Here is a 15,253-nt window from a genome sequence, read left to right as displayed (position 1 = left end):
TAGCCTGTAAACAGCCATAGGTCTTATGTGCGTATTTTGGGTAGAGTACACATGGGACCCGCATGAGGCCGTCCTAGATGTCACCAATGAATGATTGAATTTGAGAGTGACATAGTGGTCATCTCAGAGGTGGTTTGATTTGGCCTTACTCTTGCTTTTTATGTATTCTGTTGTTTGATTGTTGACATGTTTTACAGGTTACTAACTTACTGTCTAAATTTAATATATCCCATGAATTCCACCTATATCTTGCAAATTACTTACTCAAATATTATGTGTGCATAACAAACAAAATATCTTATGAATTTTGCCTGTTAAAATTTATACTATGCCCAACATTTATTATGAGTTCAGTCCATCATATTTGGTTTTTTTTTGTCTCCTATAGCAGAATTGAATATTCTCAAACAACATAGAAAGTGCACATTATAAGACCTTGTTCTTGAATTCCAGTGCCATGTCAGACTTGGGTACTGAGACTCAATTTCAATAGTTCCAAATTGAACTCATTATCTTTCACTATAAAACCTTCTTTGATTATTCTATAATGATTAATAGAATGAATTTCTACTCCAATCTTAAAATGCTCTTTATCTCTTCTCTCTTTATCAGAATCATGGAAGACTTTTGCTATACCTCAAAAATACCTCTTCAATTTTTTTGTCTTCTATTTCCACTGTTTCAATACTCTTCCGCTTGTTGCCAGCTTTATTTTTTGTAGTACAAGCTGATTCCTGACTTCCTGTCCAGCATCCTCCCACCCTAATCCCTCACCCAAGATAACTCTCCATTTTTCCTAAATACCATGTATATTAATACATATGACAATTATCATATTAACATATTTTAAATTTTGAAATATAGATTCACAGGTATTTGCCTAAATGACATAGATCGTATGTATCCTTTATTCAGTTTCTGTCAGGTACATTTTTTTTTTTTGCCTTTTCACTTTTTTTTCTTATAATCTAATTTTTTAATTTTAATCCCAGCACAGTTAACATACAGTGTTGTTTTAGTTTCAGGTGCACAATAGTGTGATTCGACAATTCTATACATTACTCAGAGCTCATCGTTGTAAGTGTGCTCTTTAATCCCCATCACCTATTTAACCCATCCCCCCAACCCCTCCCTTCTGGTAATCATCAGTTTGTTCTCTATAGTTAAGAGTCTGTTTCTTGGTTTGTCTATCTCTTTTTTCCCCTTTGTTCATTTTTTTCCCTTAAATTCCACATATGAGTGAGATCATATGGTATTTGTCTTTCTTTGACTGAATTATTTCGCTTAGCATAATACGCTCTAGCTCTATCCATGTTGTTGCAAATGGCAAGATTTCATTCTTTTTTTTATGGCGGAATAATATTCCATTGTATGTATACAGCACATCTTCTTTATCCATTCATCTATTGATGGGCACTTTGGTTGCTTCCACATTTTAGCTATTGTAACTAATGCTGTAACCAGGTACATATTCTTTTTATGTCTGGAATATCCATTTTTTTTCTTAATTATCTGGCATATTCTTAATCATCCTTTAATATTCAGCTGCAAAGTCATAAAGCTTTCCCAACTTTCTTCCCACCGTCCCGAATTAATTGCTTCTTTTTTAATGCCTTTTTCTCACGTGTTATCATAACTATCTTCTCTGACAATCCGTGACCTCTTTAAGGACAAGGACTATGTTTTATTCATCTCTGAGCCCCTAGGACCTAGCTCAAAGCATGGCACATATTAAATGTCTGATAAAATATGATGAATTTAGTGTAAATGATATTTCATTTCAAGAAAATTGGAGGTAAAAATCCAATTATACAAAACAGATGCATTTAGTGGGTGATGTTTTAATGAGGGGTGTTATTACAGATTCCTTTCAATATGATCTTTCCTAGAGAATTTAAAATATAATTCAATTTTCAAAAAAAATTACTATTACCTTCATGAATAAATACATCTACTGAGTAATATTAGACTAATATTTCAATATATATTCAAATGAAAAATTCCAATCTAAAATATGGGAGCAGCTTTATTCTCTCTCCTCGTTCCCAATATGTAGTAACAGCATCACTTCTGGATTGGGGATTTTGACTTCATGCTCTGTCTCCTGCTTCATTCTCCTGTAGCAAAGCTGCATGAGATCTGAATGCATGTAGGCCTCTCCAGGCTTTGTGCATGAACGAGGAGGCCTCGTGAGTATGTTGGCCGACCTCAGCCCCTCTTCAGAGTTTCCTAAACTTTGTCTCACTTGTGCCCTTGATCAAGACTTCTGATCTTTTGCCTCTCTGCCCACCCCAGACATCTGCCTCCTGGAGGCACCTGGCTGTAATAGCTGTAGGGGCGCCTGTGAGAACTTCGCTGTGCTGGAGTGGGGAGCACAACACTCTTTTTGCTGGTGTGTCCATTGTCATCCTACAGCTCACCACTGCAGCACAGAAGTTGTGACAGAAACAGTGATTCCCATCTGTCACATTCTCCAAAACTATTTTGATGAACAGCTTTAAAAAAAACAGGGTATTGTGTTAATCTTATGGTGGCGAAGACTGTGGTGGCAGGAAAATGAAGAAGAAATTGATGGCACGACAATGACACAAACAGAGAAAATTGGTAAATGTGGTGCTTCTCACACCTATGCTCACTCCCTTAGCCACCACTGGTGAAGGACCCACCACTGACTGCCACACCAGGTTACCCCTGGCTTGTATCTTAGCCTGGTACCGCCTCTGGACACTGGTGGAGGCACTTTCTATCATTCACACTCTCAATCTTATATCCAGAGTCTTGGAAGTTTCCGCATCCAAATGACATCCCCTTCCTTTTTTTTTTTAATTTTTTTTTAATGTTTATTTATTTTTGAGACAGAGAGAGACAGCAAGAGCAGGCAAGAGGCAGAGAGAGAGGGAGACACAGAATCTGAAGCAGGATCCAGGCTCTGAGCTATGAGCACGGAACCCAACATGGGGCTCAAACTCACAAACCATGAGATCATGACCTGAGCTGAAGGTGGATGCTTAACCAACTGAGCCACCCTAGGCAACCCAATATAGATGTCTTTTTTTTTTTAATCTTTTTTTTTTAATGTTTCATCCCCTTCCCTTTCTTAGGAAGGTTAGACCTAGTCTCAGAGGCTGGCTGGGTTAGATACCATCTTGTGTTCTCTCTCTCTTCTCTTTTTTTGTCTTTTCCAAGGCCCTTGCACAAACTCCTCTCACTTTCTTCAGCTCAGGTACTAAAAGCTAGCATGCACATCACTCACTGCTCACCTCTGTCCGTCCCAATACCAAAAGCCCCAAGCAATTGTATGGTAGGCATAGCCGAGAGATCCTGCTACAGGTTGGTTAAGTTGGAGGTAGAAGGTAGGGTTGTTATTCCCATGATCATGACCTCTATTAATGAATAAAACCATGCTCTGCACATTTGACACACCTGTTGGTCTCTTCTTAAATTAAAAAATAATAATAAAGTGTGTATTTTTTTGACAAATGAAGTATTTCTTTACCTGTGAGTTAGAAACAGCAGAATCAGCCTTCACATCCTCCTGTTGACCTCAAAAGCAACTGGTATTGTTTGGAAACGATCACACAGGCATTTCTACTTCTGGGCACTGAAATTACTTTTCTCTCTTTTCATTCTCTGACATCTTAGAAGTGAAAACAAGGACTTTTCATCTGTTTAGGGACAAAGAACCAGTGGAGTGAGTGACACAGCACTTTTATTCTTGGCAAGGCTTGACATCGAAAGAGCAGTGGGAGATAACTTTCAAGTGGGCCTTAGGAGGAAATCCATAGGACTGCCTTTCTGCAGGGTCAAATATCTCTATCCTGAGTGAATCATTCAAAGCAACAGGGCTAGAGGCAGCCCGGGGCTGTCAGCGGCACATGCCGTCAGCTGTCACCTTCTGTTCTGTTGAGCAGAAGAATTTACAAGAACAGTGATTCATTGAATAAAATAGCTCATTAAGGTAAAATTAGATGGCCAGGAAATCAAGTCAGCATTTTAGAACTGTTACGGTAAAATAAGCATTTTGTAATACAATGTTTTAGAATTCATATTCTAAGCAATGTTGTCTTATTTGTGGAAAGCATATCAATGAAGGACCCTAGAAAACCGTGGGTGTTTTCTCCTGAAGTCTTTTTTTCATCTGTTTCTATACCAAGCTAGTACATTAGGTTGATTGTGGAGGGAAAACACTAGAAAAAGTTTTCATCCAAGGAAATAATGTAATGTAATGTATGTAATGTAATGTAATGTAATGTAAGGAATAATGTAATGGGGCTAAGTTTTTGGCTAAGGGATTATTTTCAGTCAAATTTTATCCCAAGGATGGTTATTGGATCCCATATGGGCACCATCCTTTTGTTAATTGTGCTATTTGGGGCCATCTCTTTCCCTCCCAACTTATAACTAACACTACATCTTGCTCTGCACACTTACAAAATCTCATTGGAATCAATGAAATTCAGATGGAAAAGACAAGGATTTGGACATTTGATTTCTGTATTTCTTATTAGATTCTCAAAGTTTCTAGATGCATTGGATGTAGACAGAATGACTTTTTAATCTCATTGAAATATCCAGCACACAATTTACATTTATTGATTCCCAGGGTTGTGGTGATAGGTTTCTCAGAACCCTAAAGCTGATAACTGTCTTTGAACAAGAAAGTACTCTGAGATACCCAAGATTTGAGCTGTCTAACAGAGATACAATGCAAGCCGCACAGATCAGTTAAAATCTTCTAGTAGTTACATTTAAAAAGCTAAAAAAAGGATACGTTAATTTTAATTGTGTGTTTTATTTAATCCAATGTTTCTAAACTATTATCATTTCAATATGTAATTGGAATGTAAAAAATGGAGATATTTTACATTCTTTTTCATTGTACTAAGTCTTTAATATTCAGTGTGTATTTCATGCTATCTAAATTTGGGCCATCCCCATGTCAAGTGCTCAGTAGCACTTGAAACCACATGTGATTAGTAGCTACCATATTAGATAGCACAGCTCTAGAGAATAATAAGTGTAATAAAATTAGTACATATTCTAAATATATGCATAACTATATGGAATTTCAAAACATTTCCTGTTTCCAACAATGTTGGATTTTCTGAACATGAATATTTTGTTTTTATTAGATTCTGAAGTCTCATAGGTAAAGCATGCTATAGACGATGGTTATATAAAATATATTTAATTTTTAAATACATTAAAAAATATAGGCACAACTTTTTTTAGTGTGTAGATGTATTCACATATATCAACTGAGTTTCCCTGCGTTTTCTTAATGTTGATCATTAGCTATTTTTGCAGACACTTCATCACCTTAAGATTCTTAATTGTTCTTTTCAAACATATATTGAAAGAATGAATTCAAGAGCCCAGTAATTTAGAGTCAAAATTATGAACTTTTCACTATTAGTTGGATGCCCACTTCTGATAGGTGTGTTTTTTCATTTGCATTTAGAAACACAACCATTTGCTTTTCCCTTTGATTATTTGACTGCTATTGCAATAAATGTAAGCTATTCTTAATTAGTCTCACTTTTTCGTTCCATTTAAAATTCCTTTCAAGTCAAATTCACTTTTGAAGACTCAGACTGGCTTATCTCCTAAAACTTCTGCTAGAATATACCCACAGCATTCTTGGATTTAACGTGAAGTCTTGTTTTCTTTAAACATTTTAGGTACACTTTCTTTGACAGTGGTAGAAATGTACTTGTTTCTAAGTGACCTTTGAAATCAGGAGTGAATTTGGACTTCATTAGATGTGAGACCATGTGTGGAAATCAGTCACTGAGCAGCACCAACAGCCAGGAGTTGTGCCTCACTGCCCTGGTTGTCCCAGCTCATCTTTGTAATGCACTAATTCTTGGGAAGAGATAGTACCTTTTTGTGAAAAATGGTTAAACGACAGTCAAGTGAAGTTACTACTAGGGAGAGAAGTGAGGAGAAATTAAAAAGTTTTAAATAGTTCTTTGATAGAAAAAAGAGAATTTAGCTGAATTGAAAGTAGGATGAGGGATATTAATACTCAGATGTGACACACTGTCATGTGGAAATAAGAAAAGTGATATCTGAAATCAGTTTAGATAGCGTTCCTGTGGGTGAAAAGCTTCTCTCTTTTTTTAATGTTTTTATTTATTTTTGAGAGAGAGCCAGAGCACGTGCACAAAGGTTGGGGTGGCAGAGGGAGATGGAGACAGAGAATCTAAAGCAGGCTCTGTGCTGTCAGCACAAAGCCTGTCATGGAGCCCACGAACCGTGAGATCATGACCCGAACCAAAGTTGGACGCTTAACTGACTGAGCCACCCAGGCGCCCCAAGGCTTCTATCTTTTAAGTCAGGCACCAATATACTTTCTCTGTAAAGGTCCAGATAGTAAATATTTTAGACTTTGTGGCCCAAACAATCTCTGTCAGTCCTACTCAACTTTGCATTGTAGCTCAGAAGGCAGCCTAGACAACATGCAAATAAACATGGCTATGTTCCAATAAAACTTTATTTATAAACAGATGGTTTGCTGGCTTTGACCTACGTAACCCCGATGTAAGAAATAAAGTTTTACGAAAGGTCTGCCCGGCAGCTGCACCGCTTCCTTTACCTCCTAAAGCTGCATCACTAGTTTCACCTCCTGTGAGTTCTTGGGAATATCCACACGATGGAAACACCTTTCTTCTAAGTCACATTTTCCACAAAAAGGCACGTGTTTCTTGTGCACATTCCCATACCCCAAAGTAAGTATTTTATTAGGTGAGGTATGGGTTTGGTTGCTCTAACAGAGACCTGAAATTATAGTGGATTAAGCAAGACAGCAACTTTCCATGTGTAGGCAGTATATGGCTGATATAGTGACTCCAGGTGTTAACCTCATCATCATTCCCTGGCGGCTTGCCCTCACCCAGTGGGCTTTGGAACCCGCAGGAAGGGGAAAGAGCACAGCCTGCAAGTTGCTCACATCATTTCTTCTGATATCTCATTGGTCAGCACTTAGTCAAGTAGCCCCATCTATCTGTAAGAGAGGCTGAAAACGGACTACTTATTCTGGGCAGTTGTGTGCTCAATAAATTTCTAGAGCTTCTACTACTACTGCATAAAAGATGAACGTAGCTGCAACCAGCTTTTCTGCTTTAATCTTGTACTTATACAATAATTAAGAACCTGAAAGAATTAACTTCCATTTTAAAGTTACATTTTACTGGGGCTCCTGCGTGGCTCCTTTGGTTGAGTGTCTGACTTTAGCTCAGGTCATGATCTCATAGTTCGTGAATTGAGCCCCGTATTGGGCTCGCTGCTGTCAGTGTGGAGCCTGCTTTGGATCCTCTGCCCCCTGTCTCTCTGTTCCTACCCCACTCGTGCTCTCTCTCTCTCTCTCAAAAATAAACGACCATTTAAAAAAGTTGTATTTTATTGTATATCCTGTGACAAATGATATACTGTTGTGTTGAGAATAGACGCTGTTCTAAGTCTTTGGCACAAATAATAGGAATCTACTACACATGGCTAGAATATTGTTTTATGTGGCAAATATCTTGCATGCACTACTACTCTTCTCTTCTGAACCCAAGGTAGATAGTGCTAATAAATCACAACATTCTTTCCCACTGAACTCAGACTTGGCCTTAAAACCTTCTACATCCTGCTCTAGACAGCCTCTACCATCAGCAATTTATTTGCCTTTCTTGGCTTAAAGTTTTTCCATTTTTTCTTTTCATGTCTTTGACACCAATCTCATCTACAGGTGGTGACACGGCAAACTATCAATTGAATGTGTTTTCTTTGTCTTTTAAGTCAAATATCCTCTCTTAACTTCTGTTGAATTTTTATCTTATTTCCAGATCATGATTAAATCTCTTTTTTCTATAGCTAAGTTTAGTCACAAAACCAAGGTTGGAATAATTTTATTCAACCTCTTAATTTTATAGAGAAACTGAAATCCAAAAAGATAGAAGGATTTACCCATGGGCACATAGAAGCATTGAAACCCATGATTCCTATTCTAGTACCCTTACTTTGCAAAGGTTAAATCAGAAGTGATAAGAGTAATTAAACATCATAATAATTGTGATAATAATTGGGTGAGATTCATTAATGTCACAACTTTAATTTTCAAGTTTCTGTTTCTTGCGTTTGTAGACAAGAACCAACATATTTCACTTCTTCCTATGTAAAAGAAACGGTATCCTGAGCAATCCTTGCTCCAATGTCAGGCTGCTTCTAGAACTTTCCAAATTTTATAAAATGGATTTGATATTGTAAAAGATAGAATTTGAAGACTGCTTTCTAGGACCTTCATATTTATGTTATAGAGAATAGAGTAGCCATTGTTGTAATACCCTAGCATTTCCTGTTTCAGTAGGATGCCTTTATGTGAGATTCAAAGTAGTGACTTTTATAGACTATTTTCCAGATGAATTTATAATAGCAGTTTGAATTCTTTTTAGCATATTTTGACCCATGGATCTCTCGGGTTATGTTCATTTTATTTGGGTCTCTGTCTATCCAAAATTGCTTGTGCTGTCTCAGGCAAGTCTTACATTTTGGTTCTCCTTGTGTGCAAACAGTTTCTCAGCAGGAGTGTTACTTAAAAGACGACTGTACATGAAAACCCTCATCAATAGGCAGGTGGAGTTAGATTACCTTATTCTTTCAAGATCAGGAAAAAAAAAAACCTCAGCAAAAATAAGTTCAAAAGAGAGAGACCAATTATAGACCAAGCAAATCTAACCATAGTGTCTATAGCTAAGGAAGTATATATTAACAAAAGCCAGATTTTAAAAGATTAACTAAATCTTCCCATTCAAACTTTGAGTCCATTAAGTACCAAAAATTATGACACTTTCATATGACAGAGAAAATTAGTCTAGCACAATAGACCAAAGGAAATTTTGATAAGGGACATTTCTTGATTTAGCTATTAATTAGAACATTTGAGACAATGAATAATTTTACTCTCTTCATCTTTTAGTGATGAGCAGTAAAACTTCATGATGATAACCAAAAGACAGAAAATAATTTCAGTGCAATGGACCTAAAGCTTGAGCTTAGCTGCATTTACTAGACCTGGAAAGTTCTGTTCTCTGACACACAGGGAGTACAAAATCTTCCTCCATAATGAAACCAAGCTCAGGTATATTTGGAAATGCTTGTTCATCATTTGCACACCCTCCCTCGATGCATAGTTTCCATTTTTATTTTGCTACTTTCAATTTGGCCCAACAAAACCCTTCTGAATAGATAAACAACAACTTACATACTCATGTGGCTCCTTCAGGTTATTTAAAAAAAACACTAATATTAATGAGCACTTATTATGAGTTAGGTAACATGGTAGCTAAAGTTGGGAAAGTAAAAATCTTAGCCCTCAGAAGCCCACCATTTCATGTGCAAGAAAACACATGAACAAACAATTTTAGTACAACATAGTCCATTTGCTGTGGAAGGAGCAAGTTCTGCCTGAGTGTTGACAGAGGGGACAGGGCTGGAGCTACCTGGAAGGTCTGGTGGTTCATGAAATAGAGAAGGTGGGGCAAAGAATCAGAGGCTAAAACAACACAGAAAAAGGCATGGAAGTGTGAAAAAGCACATAGCTTTTGGTTGGATAGTGTGGCGGGGGTGTGAGGTGGGGAAGAGGGTGTGGCAGGGAATTGCATCCAATAATTTAGCAAATATTAATTGAGTGACTATTTAGTCTGGAAACTGTGCAGAAACTCCTGAGGTGCAGAGATAATGCATCTTAGTCCTGGTACTTGAGGCATTAACAAAGGAGACACAGGTCACAAATATTACATTTGAGTGTGGATATGGTAAGTGTAACAGAAGAGACACCAGGTTCATTTTCTTCACAAAGAAGTAAGAGCCTGTTCCGATGCTGGGCATCATGCTGTTGGCAGGGATACCTGCAAAGGTGAGCAATATCACACACCACCTGTTTGCAAGGACCTCACAGTGTAGTGGGGGTGACAGACGTAGATCAAGCAGTTACAGCAACATGTATACACCAGCATCTGTGACAAGTGTCATCCAGAAGGTACAGAGTCCTAGAGAACCTATAGTGCAGGATTATGTTCTAATTAAGGAGAGCAGGGAAAACTGTGTTTATCACCATCTTCTTACACAATAATTTCTCCATGCTTGAATTCTTAATTTGCTTTATCCAACTTAGAGTTCAAGTAGATTTAAGAAAAAACATTTTTAAGTTTATTTACTTTTGAGAGAGGGGGAAGGGACAGAGAGAGAGAGGGAGAGAGAGACTCCCAAGCAGGCTCCATGCTATCAGCTCAGAGACCAACTTGAGGCTCGATCTCACAAACTGTGAAATCATGACCTGAGCCAAAATCAAGAGGTGGGCACTTAAATGACTGAGCCTCCCAGGTGCCCCCATTTCAAGTAGATTTTGCAAGAAGGTTATCTGGGTAACAGATTTTCAGAGCCCTTGCATCTCTGAGAATATTTGTCTTCTGGTTTCATAAATGACCAACAACGATCCTATAGAAAAGTCTAAAGTTACAACTTCCTTCTCTTAAAACTTTCTACAGTTTGAGACCTTGTCATCTGACAATCTGATTTGAAATTGATGTTCCCTCTTTAGGTAACCTTATTTTTCTGTCTGAATCTTACAGTCTTTGTAATTAAAACAATTGTTGCAGTTTCTTCGAAAATTAAGCACACTCTTAGTGTACAATCTGACAATCACTCTCTTTGGTAATTACTCAGATGAACTGAAAACTTAATGTCCACACAAAAACTTGCACAGAAATGTTTATACCAACTTTATCCATAGCTGCCAGAACTTGGAAGCAAGGTGAATGGATAACCAAAGTGTGGTACACCTAGATAATGGAATATTATTCAGTGCTAAAGAGAAATGCACTATCAAGCCCCGAAAAGACGTGGAGGAAGCTTAGAGGGATATTAATAAGTGAAAGAAGCCAATTTGAAAAGGATATGTGCTACGATTCCAATTATATGACATTCTGAGAAAGGCAAAACTGTGAAGATAGTAAAGGGAGCAGTGGTTGCTTGGGTTTGTGGTGAGGGAGAGAGGAGTATGCAGAGCACAGAGGATTTTTAGGGCAATGAAACTATCCTGTGTGATTCTACAGTAATGGATACATGCCATTTACATTTCTCCAAACCCATAGAATATTCATCAGAGTGCGAACTCAAATTTTAACTATGGTCTTTGGGTAGAAGTGATGTGTTCATTGAATGCAGCAAGTGTACCATTGTGGTGTGGGATGTTAATAGTGGGGGAGGCTGTGCATATGGACGGGGGTAAGGGGTATATGGAAATCTCTACACCTTCTGCTTAATTTTGCTGTGAACCTGAAAGTGCCTAAAAAATAAAGTCAAATTTTATTGTATTTGTTTAATTTTTAAAGTTTAGGTTTAAAGTTATTTATTTAGAGAGAGAGAGTGGGGGAGGGGCAGAGAGAGAGGGAGAGAGCCTGATGTGGTCTTGAACTCATGAACTGTGAGATCATGACCTGAGCCAAAATCCAGAGTCAGACGCTTGACCTACTGAGCCATCCAGGTGTCCCAAAGAAAGTCTATTTAAAACAAAACAAAACAAACAGATGAAATTCCCTGTACATAAAAAAATATCTTACTAGGAAATCTATATTTTGCCTAAAGTACTATATCTTTATAAATATTTTGACAGTAACCCAGAATTGCTGCTTTAAGGAAACTTAGATGGAATCCTCAACCACACTTTCCCTCTACTTTATAATCATCTTTATTATGATGTAATCTTAACGTGTACTAAATATGCAATGCAAAGCCCTAGGGGAGAGGTTTGAGTGGTATCATAACCTGAGTTCATTTTCATTCTACCTACACAGCTTTTACGAAGGGGGTGCATGAACACCTGGCTCTCTCACATAATTTATGAATTATTTTCTATGTAAGGATTACCAGTTTCTTTCAAATTAAGATCAATGTACTCTTATAGTCCTTGCTGCCAAAAGATGACATATTTTTAAGTGACATACGTTTATCTCTTTGCATCTTCTCTTGGAAACTTGTATCCAGGCATTTGGATCCCAAATTAATTTTTTTCATCTTTATTAAGATACAATTCACATGCATAAAATCTGCTCATTTAAAATATACAATTCAATGGTGTTTAGAATATTCACAGAGTCGTGTAACCATCACCAAAATATAATTTGAGAACGTTTTATCGCTCCCCACGAAAATCCTATACACATTAGCAGTCAGTACCCATTACCCCTTTCCCAGCCCTTGGCAGACAATAATATGCTTTATGTCTCTAAAGATTTGCCTCTTCTAGGCATTTCATAAAATGGGACCATACCTTATGTGGTCTTTTGTGACTTTTCTTTCACTTAGTATGTTTTCAAGATCCATCTCTTCTGTATAGCACGTATCAGTACACCATTCTTTTTAATTGGTAAATACTATTCCTTTGTAACAATTTGAGAAATGCAAAAACTGATATGTGAAGTGGGCTTTACCACATACATACAGACCTACCATACTCCTTCACATGCATACTACACTCCCACGTGCATGCATGCACAGCCTCACACCTCACACTTATATACACGCTCGTCACACTCACAAGCACTACCCCAGTTGGTTTTTATAAATCCTCCCTCCCCAACATTTTGCTACTGCATTTGAAGCACCTGAAGATTGAAGCATACTTGTAGTTTCATCTATGTGAATCACTCTCCCCTCCGTTCTTCGAAAGTTTTTTAAATGTTTTTTTTTTAATGTATTTTGAAAGGGAGAGAGTGTGTATGCATGAACAGGAAAGGGGCAAAGAGAGAGAGAGAGGGAGAGAGAGAGGGAGAGAGAGAATTCCCAGCAGGCTCCCCATTGTCAGCACAGAGGCTGACGTGGGGCTCCATCTCATGAATCGAGGGATCATGACCTGAGACGATATCAAGAGCCGAATGCATAACCGACTGAGCCACCCAGGTGCCCCTGTTCTTCAAAAGTTTGAAACGTGGTCATGAAATAAAAGAGAGCCAATGCTGGGATTCTGTTAGGTCCATCTGCATCCCTTCAGTGTAACTTGCCTTTGGAGCTTTTTCCTCTGACATCTAGTCTACTACTGTCCTGGCTGTCCCAGGACCTCCTCATGCCCTGGACCTTCTCCAGAGCTTTCTCCACACCCACCTACCACCCTTATTCTCTCATCAGTGGAGCCAGATTTCAGGATGTGCTCCTCATTGACTGCATGATCTACTACGTAATACGGGAGTTATAACAATTCATTTTCAGGACTAAAAATTATAATGCATTGGACGTGGCATGTATTCAGTAAATGTCAAACTATTTCTCTCTCCCTTAATCTCAATCTCCATATCTCTTTAACTATATTATTTGTTCTGGTCATATTTCCTGAAGGATCTTCAACAGGCTAACCATTTGTTTTTGTTTTTTACTACTATAATTTAATTAATTATTGGTGATAGAATTTTAAGTTGAATAGGGTTCTTTTGGAAATAATGTCAGAATCTACAATTGACTCTAATAGGACTTCATGTGGACAAAGGAGTTATATTTGGGGCATGCAGATCTTTTCACTTGACTCAAATCATACAGGAGGACGGAATGTGATTATCATGAATTAAACTAAACTATAACACTGACCACAAAAAATTAGGTTATTTTCATATCTTGGTTGTTAGAGTACTTCCTAAGTACATGAATTATTAAGCCTTTTGAAATATCACAGGTTTGTGCTATATCCAAGGATATCTTCACAATGTCACAGAACAACATCGCAATGTCATAAAAAGTTGTGTCACTGACATAAACTCAAAGGCATCTCTTTAAAAAGCATCACCTTGAGAGTGTGGTTGAGACCATTGCTCTCATTTCATTTTTGGCTACCGTGACATTGGCTGTCACACGTGCACTTCAAGCCCCAAGTGGTAAGTCACTCTTGGTCTCTGAGGACAGAGGGTTTTAGATAAATAGACTTCATTTACTACCTTATTTTTCCTGCATTGATTATTATTCACTGTTTTATTTTGAAAACAATCCTGAGCGGTGCTAGAACAAAATGAACATATTCCTGTTTTTTAAAAGTTGTACCATTAAACTCATTTGCTTTTGTGTCATGTGGCATGTAATGAATTGTTCAGAGGCAAAGCTGAGACCTGATGTTTTGATCTTTTACAGTTCCCTTTTATCCCTTGGTTCTTAGAAATGGTAACAAATTATATGTTATTGAAGACTTTATATTGGCATGTGCAAATAATATGAGTATTTATTAGCAGTGGTATCTCATATTCTATGTAGAATATAACCGCCCCATTGCAGACATTATAGTCATGTGGTATTATGCACACAAAGCCATATTCCTATGGTTTTGATGTTGTGGGAAGTAGCAGACTGTTTTATTTATTCTCGTAAGTTGAATTTCCCCCTAAGACTCATTAGGAAAAGGCATGTTGAAACGTGTGGTGTCATTACACGATTGTTCTCGCTTGGCTACAAGCAACAAAAGGAGAAAGACACTTCTGACAATTTCTGAAATGTGATCATCAGATATCACTCTCTGAAATTAATGAGATGCAAGAGAAGACCAAGAATTTAATAGATCCTATCATGTGTGCAACTTGATGAGGGCTTTAAGTGGAAATACAATCATGCGCCAAGTAAATGCAATAGTTTCCCTGATCATCTACTTCCTCACTAATGTGGCTTCGTGAAAATCAAGCAGATCTACCGTGTTAAACATTGAAATGATTACAGAATATGCAGAATACTCTGAAGAAATTATATGTAATGAAGTGAACAGCTAAAGCTTTAGTTTTACTCACCTAAGGACAGTCTTGTTTGTTTTCTTGTTTTGAGATGAGGAAATATTGTAAAAATCAGCTAGAAGGTAAATTCTCCCACTCAAACAATTGGGTTTCTCATTTTGTGTTTCTTGTTTTTTTTTTTCCCCATCTGTTGACTCTTGGCATCTCCCCTGCTGCTCCTGGTCCCCACCTGGCCCCGTCTTGATTCTTCTGTTGCATGTCTGTCTCCATGGAGACAGACTGCTCGGAGGAAGGAACCGTGCACGGTATCCAGAGGCGCACCTCACTGGACCCTCCGTGGGTGCAGCTTCCTTTTGATCACAGTGCAGAAAGGGAAGTTATCCCATCTTAGAGGAGCAAAATGTGTTTGGCACCCACATCTCTCCCCCAGTGTAGTTCTGCGGATGCAATTCGACAAAGCCCTGAGAAGAGAGATGGGATGCCATCTGTTTTCCGTGCTTCAGTGTCAG

The 15,253-nt window shown here is 37.8% G+C and overlaps 1 long non-coding RNA gene across 1 annotated transcript in view; it reads right to left on the bottom strand.

Moving 5' to 3' along the window:
* Window positions 1-14,981, bottom strand: part of LOC128313903 (uncharacterized) — a 43,956-nt gene extending 28,975 nt beyond the window's left edge. Inside the window, exons 1-2 of the long non-coding RNA XR_008294993.1 lie at window positions 14,802-14,981; window positions 3,497-3,665 (exon numbers count right to left, since the gene is read on the bottom strand). This is a non-coding gene — a long non-coding RNA (uncharacterized LOC128313903). The remainder of the gene's footprint in view (window positions 1-3,496; window positions 3,666-14,801) is intronic.
* Window positions 14,982-15,253: the final 272 nt, after the last annotated feature.

The sequence above is a fragment of the Acinonyx jubatus genome, chromosome A1 (assembly GCF_027475565.1).
Source record: "Acinonyx jubatus isolate Ajub_Pintada_27869175 chromosome A1, VMU_Ajub_asm_v1.0, whole genome shotgun sequence".
In the NCBI taxonomy this organism is placed as follows: Eukaryota; Metazoa; Chordata; class Mammalia; order Carnivora; family Felidae; genus Acinonyx; species Acinonyx jubatus.
The sequence above is the reverse complement of the archived record's forward strand: the minus strand, read 5'-3'. Positions and strand labels throughout refer to the sequence as shown.